Below are 8,638 nucleotides of genomic sequence, written 5' to 3' on the forward strand. Positions count from 1 at the left end.
CTGTTTGGTCCCCTGCCACCAGCGAGAGTCCCACATAGCTGACAGACCTCTCCTGCAGCACTCGCTGCTCCCCTCAGCAGTGTATTTCTTCAGTCTTCTTGTTCTGTTCCCTGCTCTGGTTCTGGTGAATCTCTCACCCTCCAGCGCTTTTGACCATACCCAGTGCTTGTATAAAATAATACATAATCTGTTAAAAAAAAAAAAAGGTGGAATTTTGTTGTAAATTCAACTTTGTATTTTTCATATTCTCTATAATTTCAAATTAAACAGATGCTTAAAAACAGAAAGTTAAGTATAAAATACCATAAATGATAAAAATAGAAATGATAGTTGATGGAAAGGAAAATGTTGGAAATTAAAATAATACATAAGTTACATCATACTCAAAGATCGCTTTTCATACAGTCATTATTAAAGATCTTGATTATTCTTGGAATTGTGTCAATTTTTATACCATTTTTCATGCATCAACTTTGTTATACAAGTAGGTATATATAGGGAAGGAAATTACATTTGTCTTACTCTTTTTTTATATCAAAGTCAAGAGTCATTCAAGAATTCAGATATTAGAACAGCTTTTGTCTTATTAAACATAAACAATATTGATGTATTAATAAATAATATCTTGATCAATTAAGACTCAAATAACTATTTTTTCCTCAAAAAAACCTTTTTGTACCCCATTAATTTCTGCAGTGCATTTGCTATTGTTCTGTATTAACAGCTCCACATTAAGATGCATGAGAAGGAATAAGCCTTTTCAAATGTTCTTTATTTGCTTTTGCCCCTCAGTACCTATGTGACTCAACTTTATTTTAAGGAACACCTGAAAGAGCATATAGATAGTACTTTAGCCCAAAGAGTTTAGAATAGTACTTTAGCCCAAAGTTGGTTTTTAAAAGCTACTGTTACAACTCTTTTCTTGATAAATATTCAGAAATTCTGGCATGGCTTGAATCAGTCTGATACCAACACAAAGTCCTCTCAAATTCCTTAACCACATAAAGCTAAGTTCTTGAAAATAACATCTCTGTGTCTTCCTCTATGGGTTTTTTTTTTTTTTAAGATTTATTTATTTATTTGTTTGTTTATTTAACAAGCACTGGGCACAGTCAGAAGCGTGAGAGGGTGAGAGAGTTCAGAGCCACAGCAGGGAGCAGAACAGGCAGAAGGACCGAAGACACTGCTGAGGGGAGCAGCGGGCGGCAGGAGAGGTCTGCGGACCATGCGGAACCCTCCTCAGGTGGCCGGGGAGCAGCCGGGGATGAAACCAGCTTCGCAACCCAGCGCTCAACCGCTACGCCACCGGGGAGGCCCTCTCTATAGGGTTTTACCTTTCTCAATTCCAGCTCTCTTATGATTAATAATTATAATATCTACCTTACAATAAATATTTCTATAACTGAATGCTTTATATAAATGTACATCATCATCCCTCTTCTATATGATGAAACTAAGGCCAATAAATTTATTCAAAAGTTCCAGACCACCCTGTTGGATAGTTGCAGAGTCAAAAATTCAAATTCTGTCTTTCATATTTCAAAACCAGTTTCTCCTCTGTATGTGATATGCTGACTCCTTTGACATTTTTACCTCCTGTTCTCAAATTTTAAGTAATAAAAATGTTTAATTATTCTAAACAAAACCTAAAATGTGTTAGTACTGAATTCCATTTCTGTGTTGTATAGGTTGTTTAAAAATTTATCTTGAATTCAAATGTGTGTTTTCTTTTACTATGTTAATCTTTTAAGAATCATTAAGTATTATGCATTACTCTAAAAGAAGATGTTCCCCAAATCTTAAAACAAAAACAAAACAAAATGAAATTAGCAACTCAAGTTATTTGAGCATTAACTTTGCTTTTTTCTAAGTATTACTTTAAGAAGAATTTAAAGATGTTAACATGTAAGTAAAGTGATAATATTTTTATTTTGCATTGTAATTAACATTTGGAGTACGTGGTGAATAAAATAATTTTAGGAGTGACGTGCACATTAATCTTAGAATTTCCAAGAAGAGTTAGCAATGGAAATAATTTTTCAATATGCTTTCCCAAGGGATAAGCTTACTTCTTTCAGGGAAAGCTAAGCCAAGTAATCATGGCAGACACTAGCTGTGGTAGGCCAGGCAGCTGCTTAACTTCCCCTTAGCTGGTGATAAAGTGTAATGGTTAGCAGCTGTTAAAAGCAAAGCAAACAAGCAAACAAATAAATAAACAAGGAAGGAAGCACCACTAGCAGATGGGTGTCAAAATCTTTTAGGAATTTATAATATGTATATATTGTTATTGCAAAAAAAGTCTAAACACTCATTAAGCATAGGGTCAATAATTTAAAGAAAACTGAAATTACCCACTAGACTATAAGCTCTTCAGTAACAGTGATCTTTATTTTTTCATTTATCTGTCTCAATGGAATTGAACAAACCCTAGATCACAGTAGGTGCTCAATAAATATTTTGTAGTCATGGGTACGAAGAGAAGAGAGAACTGATCAATTGGGAGTCAAAGTGTGTGTCAGGACCAATGGCATCAAGCCTCGCAACTAGCCATTTGGCTCTTACCTAAGTATTCTGTCATCAGAATGTCCATACAGGAGTTCAAACCTGGTTAAAGGTCGGGGCTATTTCTCCTCTCTCTCTCTCTTTTAAAGATTTATTTATGCATTCAAGAACTGGGGTACAGGCCAGAGGTGTGGGGGTTGAGAGGATTCACCAGAGAAAATGTGGGGAACAAAACAGGGGTTACCCTTGCACAACCAAGGAGGCCCCAGACGCTATTTCTTATGGTTTAGTCTGATAACAGAGCTAAATGGTTTGCTTTGCACATGGTGGGTGTATGATAAATATTTGCTGATTCATCAACTAAAATCTAAAATGTAAGCACTTAAAAAATGTTAATTGAATTAATTATTTCATAATATCTTAATCTTGTATTCTGTGGTCTATGAACAAATTCAGAAGCCTAAGTTTTAGAATTTTTTTTTAATACATGGCATTTTATATAAAATTCAAATTTTATGTAGCCTTGTAATTTCATGAATATTAAAACAATACTGCCATTTGAGATCTGGTGATGGTTTAGGTGTGGAACCTAGAATCAGATTGCCCATGTTATGATCTTGGCATCACCACTTATTAACTTGCTGATCTTAGGAAAATGACATCTTACATCATCCTCCTTTGTGCACAATACAGATATTATTAATGGTATCTGTCTCATAAAGTTATTGTGAGAACTGTATACTGAAGAATATTTTAGGTTATATATTCCAATCACATATAAAATATTTATTTATTCATTGATTTATAAATGGATACTCATATACAGACAGTACTGTAGATGACTTATTGAATTATAGGAGATAAAGGATTTTAAAATATTTGACCATGTTAAAATACATTTCAGTATCTTAGATGATGAAATTTAAATGATTATATTATTCTTTTTCATAGTATATCTTTCTTATGATAAGAATATACATTAAACTATTGTCAGCTTGAAAGAAATAATTTCATATATATTTAACAGAATGACTAGTCAGATAAGCAGAATTTGCAAAGAATAATTATAACTAAAATTTATTGAATACTCTCTATATTCCAGATATTGCACTAAATGTTTATATAACCAGAGAGTTGATGAGGATAAAAAGGGTCACATGATTGATATTTCTGTGGAAGAGAAAGTTTCCCATAGAAGTAGTTGCAAGTACACTACAGATAGATATTAAAGCAACTGCAGTATTTAAAATATTGAGCTGGTTTAAAGTGAGTTTCAAATTGCAGTTTGTTCACTTAAGAACATACCTTTGGCATGTAATATATGACAAGAACTCAGAATAAGGGACAATGAGAGAGAATATATGTCTATCTAGGTCTAATAGGTCATGGCACACCTTGATTTTTGTTTGCAAGGCAAGTTAAAAATACTGGGAAAAAAAAATACTGCTGATGACTTTATAAACTACTTGATTTCTCTCTCTCTCTTAATGAGGGTTTAGCTGGAAATGGTTCTATTACTAGAAACACTTAGAGCAAGACTACAGTTCCTGACAACTTACATTTGATTTTTCTACACACATCATACACACAGAAGCAGTTTCCTGGCTTCATTTTCTTGACACCCTCTCCTTACCTTGTTTCCAGCAAGGGCTATAATAATACTTTTAACGCTGTCTCAAGAAGCAGAACTAATAAAGAAAGGAGATTATCAAATGTAAATGTAGAATGATAATCTCTGATGTGAAAGAGAGTGTAGAAAGCTCTATGGAAAATATTAACAATTAAGACCATTGGTCACATAATGAGATATTCAACTCATAAATTATGACATCTCATTGGTATATGAGGGACTGGGTTTCTTGTAAACTAGGGAAATCTTAATAAATTGTCTCATTTCACATTAAAATAAAGGACATGACAATTATTTTATCCTATCCTATGTCAAATACATAAACAAAATAATGGCAGTCATTTTAATATAATGGGTTAGACTAGTAATAGAATTACACAGTTTGAAATTCCTGCTCAATATTGCTTTAGTAGATTGGGATACTCTTGGACTAAGATTTAAACCAGGATCATAACTCATTTTAGTAGGTAATTAGCAAGAAAAAATAAAATAGAAAAACTAACCTAATATAAATAGTAAAATTTTATGTGAAGAAATAAATTTCACCTCTGTACACAATTGCGTTTTACTCTTGGAATGGCATTATATAATTCACAGACAAATTCAGTCTGCCACCTATTTTTGTGCAATCCACAATCTAAAAATCAATCGTATATACTTAAGTAGTTTAAAAAAAAATACATGTATATTTTGTAAAGTGTAAAATTATATACAATTCAAATTGCAATGTCTACAGTTACAGCTTTATTGGATCACAGATATTCTCATGTGTTGATGTCTAATCAAGGCCTGCTTTCACGTTACAGTGGCAGAATTGAGCAGTTGTCACAGAGACGGTGGCCTTCAAAGATTAAATATCACCATCTTGTCCTTCATAGACAAGTTTGGCTGCCCCTGTTCAAGCATGTGTACTGATCCTCAGGTAAAGCAAAAAATGCTAGAGAAAAAGATAATTAGCACAGTCTGAGTCCAGGCAACTTAAGCAAAATTACACTGTATTTTCATAATCTTTAGTACTTTAATTTTAATTAAAAGCTAATAAACATTTCCACAATAGTTTTAGGACCAGTGGAAAATGAGCACTAAAGTGAAAAAGAGTTTTGCAGCTCACAGGAGCAATATAGCTACATCGTTTCTTCTGCCCAAAGGACTTGGATAGACTTTTGTGCCAGCTTCCATTTAGATACGCCATGATTCAAACAATGAAAGAAGACAGAATTGGCAAAATTCTGACTTTGTACCAGCTGCAGGAGTTTGCTCCAGTATCCTAGTGGCTCCCTGGATCAGATCTCTGATGAGAACACTCAGTAACTGGATATCTCCTTAGTAAAGATCTGCTTTCTGTCTCCAAACTACTTGACTTCACAAAATCTAGCAATTCATTCTTTTTCCCTCTTTTCAGAATCAGTGCTACCATCCATTCTTAAGTGTGTTTCAAGCTATCACAGAAATGTAAAATATTTTCATGCAAATGTAAGCATATATCTGGAAAGTTCTGGTTCCAACCTAATGGGCCAGTCTCTGAAAATAACTTTCTCAATGTGTTCAAGATGTTTTCTTCATTTTTATGGCATTGCTTTACTTACTATTATAGTGATTGTTGTACACCATTACACTTTAAATATATATTTATACCTTTACACACTTTGCTCATCATAGCCACTTTAAAACATGACTCTAAACAGAAAAAAGACATATTTTCATTTACAACAGTTTTCGCTTGTGAGGTAAAATAATAACCTGAATCCTTATGTTAAAAGTCTTAAACAAAACTTTAATTTGTACTATTACACATATTTTCTTTAAAATTAATCCCTCTTCGGACAAAGTTAATATCCTACACTTTATGGATTCAATATTTTCATGGCATTGTAAAATTATTACATTGCTTTTTAACTGTGCTTTACAGAATTACTGGATTGTTGGTGATGGAAATGCCAATGTAAATTTAGAGTGCCATGAGAAAATCATTGTATTCCAAAAACAAGTAAACCTTTAAAAGCCCTGCTACGTTACCTGCTTCAAAACATGGCAATGAAAATTGGAATCTAAAAGGATGTTAGCTATCAAGCTAATTAAATGTTTAAACTCCAAGTCAAGAGCTTACTTAGATCATAGAAAAATGGTTCCCAGGTCAACAGACTTCAAGCTGTTCAAAACACCTACTAGAATAATTTTCCCTCCAGTATGCAAACAGGAAGTTAATAAAAAGTTTAAGCCATAATTTCTATTGTCATAGAAAATCTTATATATATATAAAGCCCATAGATATTGAGGCCTACTAGATTCCAATTTCACATATACATATATGTGTCTAAACATAAATATAAAGAAAGTTTATTATACAGCCCAGCAAATTAAAATTAAGATTATTTAAGTTGGTAAAAGTTATGTTACTTTATATATATATGTTATAATATCTATTAAGGCATATAAAATTAATTTGAGAAGTAGTTCTCTTTCTTTCCTGATTCCTATAAGATTTTGTAATACAAAAACAAAGCAAACAACCCAGTCAAAAAAAATGGGTGAAGAACTAAAAAAAAACTTCTCCAAAGAAGAAATGCAAATGGCAGAAAGCATATGAAAAATGTTCAGCATCATTAATCATGAGGGAAATGCAAATCAAAATTATAATTAGATACCACCTCACCCCTGAATGAATGGCCCACAATAAAGAAATTGGAAACAACAAATGTTGGTGAAGATGTGGAGGTAAAGGCACCCTCTTTTACTGCTGGTGGTAAACTGGTCCAGCCACTAAGGAAAGTTGTGTGGAAGTTCCTCAGAACACTAAAAATGGGTCTACCATATGATCCAGCAATTCCACTCCTAGGATCTACCCAAAGAACAAAAAAACATTCATTTGAAAAGAAGCCTTCACTCCTATGTTTATTGCAGCACTATTTACAAAAGCCAAGATATGGAAACAACCCAAATGCCCAAAATAGATGAATCGATCAAAAAGTGTGTATACAATGGAGTATTACCCAGCAATCAAAAAAGACAAACTTATGCCAGTTGAAGCAACATGGATGGAGCTGGAAGGAATTATGCTAGCCAAAGTTAGTCAGAAGGAAAAAGATCATATATTCACTTACATATGGTACATAGAAAAACCAAATAAAGGTTAAAAGTCAAAACTAGCAGTTGACCATAGAACCAAGGCATACAGCAAAGGACGAAGTGAGGGGGGCAAAACAGGGAAGGCGATGAACACAAGAGAATATGGTGATGATGCATGAGTGATACAGTGGCAGACAGGGACTACAATGATGTAAGGAAAACATTTAAATAAATAACTTTCAAAAAAAGATTTTGTTATAAAACTAAAGCAATAACCAAATAGGCATTTCTTACAACTTCGTTGAGTTGGAAAATAGTGGTGATTATCTTTGCTTAGTTGATTTCTTGCCCTAAAATGAGATCATGTAGCCACATGATGAAGGTCCGCTAATATATACAATTAGGGACCCAGTTTTCCTAAATATACTAGTGGGTATTTTTCACATGTATATGTTATCCTTCAGTGCCTTTGCAGTTGTTACCATGCCCTCCTTTCAACAAAACAACAACAACAACAACAACAACACAACAACAAAACATTTTCTTCATGTAAATTAAAAAAACAAATAGTATTTATAATAACATCTTTTTTTTTTTAATTACAAAGGGTAGGATCTAGCAGAACATGGAGAAGAATTTCTGTTTCCCCAGCTCAGCCACATTTTGTCACCTCGTACCAAAATATCTTTATATGAGCCTATCTTAAAAAACCTCTGATGCTCTTTCGTCACACCACCAACATGCCATCCAGACTGAGGAAGACCGGGAAACTTCAGGGACACGTGAGCCATGGCCACGGCTGCATCAGAGAGCACCAGAAGCACCCTGGAGGCTGAGGTAATGCTGGTGGCCTGCATCATCACAGGATCAACTTTGACAAATATCACCCAGGTTACTTTGGAAAGTTGGTATGAGACATTACCACTTAAAGAGGAATCAGAGCTTCTGCCCAACTGTCAACCTTGATAAATTGTGGACCTTGGTCACTGAGCAGACTCGGGTAAATGCTGCCAAAAATAAGACCGGAGCTGCTCCCATCACTGATGTGGTGCGAGCGGGCTACTACAAAGTTCTGGGGAAGGAAAAGCTTCCAAAGCAGCCTGTGATCATCAAGGTCAAATTCTTCAGTAGAAGAGCTGAGGGGAAGATTAAGGGTGTGGGGGGGCCTGTGTCCTGGTATCTTGAAGCCACTGGGAGGAAGGTCCATTAAATGCTATGAGTGCTAAAAAAAAAAACCTCTGATGAAAATAGTTCTTCCCACTTTGAAAGAACTAACAATTAACCCTCCTCCATGCTTGCTTCTCTTTCTCTAAACTAGGAAATAAGAGAAGCTGATCTACACTCTTCTGTGAACACATTTTGTAAAAGAAGAGATTACTATAGAATAAGTTGATTAGCTTTTATTTTTGTTTAGCTATGTTTTTGAGAAAGTACCAGATA

At 34.1% G+C, this 8,638-nt stretch overlaps 1 pseudogene; it reads left to right on the forward strand.

Annotated features, from left to right (window-relative positions):
* The first annotated feature begins 7,938 nt into the window (after positions 1 to 7,938).
* LOC119260424 (60S ribosomal protein L27a-like) lies at positions 7,939 to 8,408 on the forward strand (annotated as a pseudogene).
* Positions 8,409 to 8,638: the final 230 nt, after the last annotated feature.

Source organism: Talpa occidentalis, unplaced genomic scaffold (assembly GCF_014898055.3).
Source record: "Talpa occidentalis isolate TD23 unplaced genomic scaffold, MPIMG_talOcc4v2.1 talOcc4.6, whole genome shotgun sequence".
NCBI lineage: Eukaryota > Metazoa > Chordata > Mammalia > Eulipotyphla > Talpidae > Talpa > Talpa occidentalis.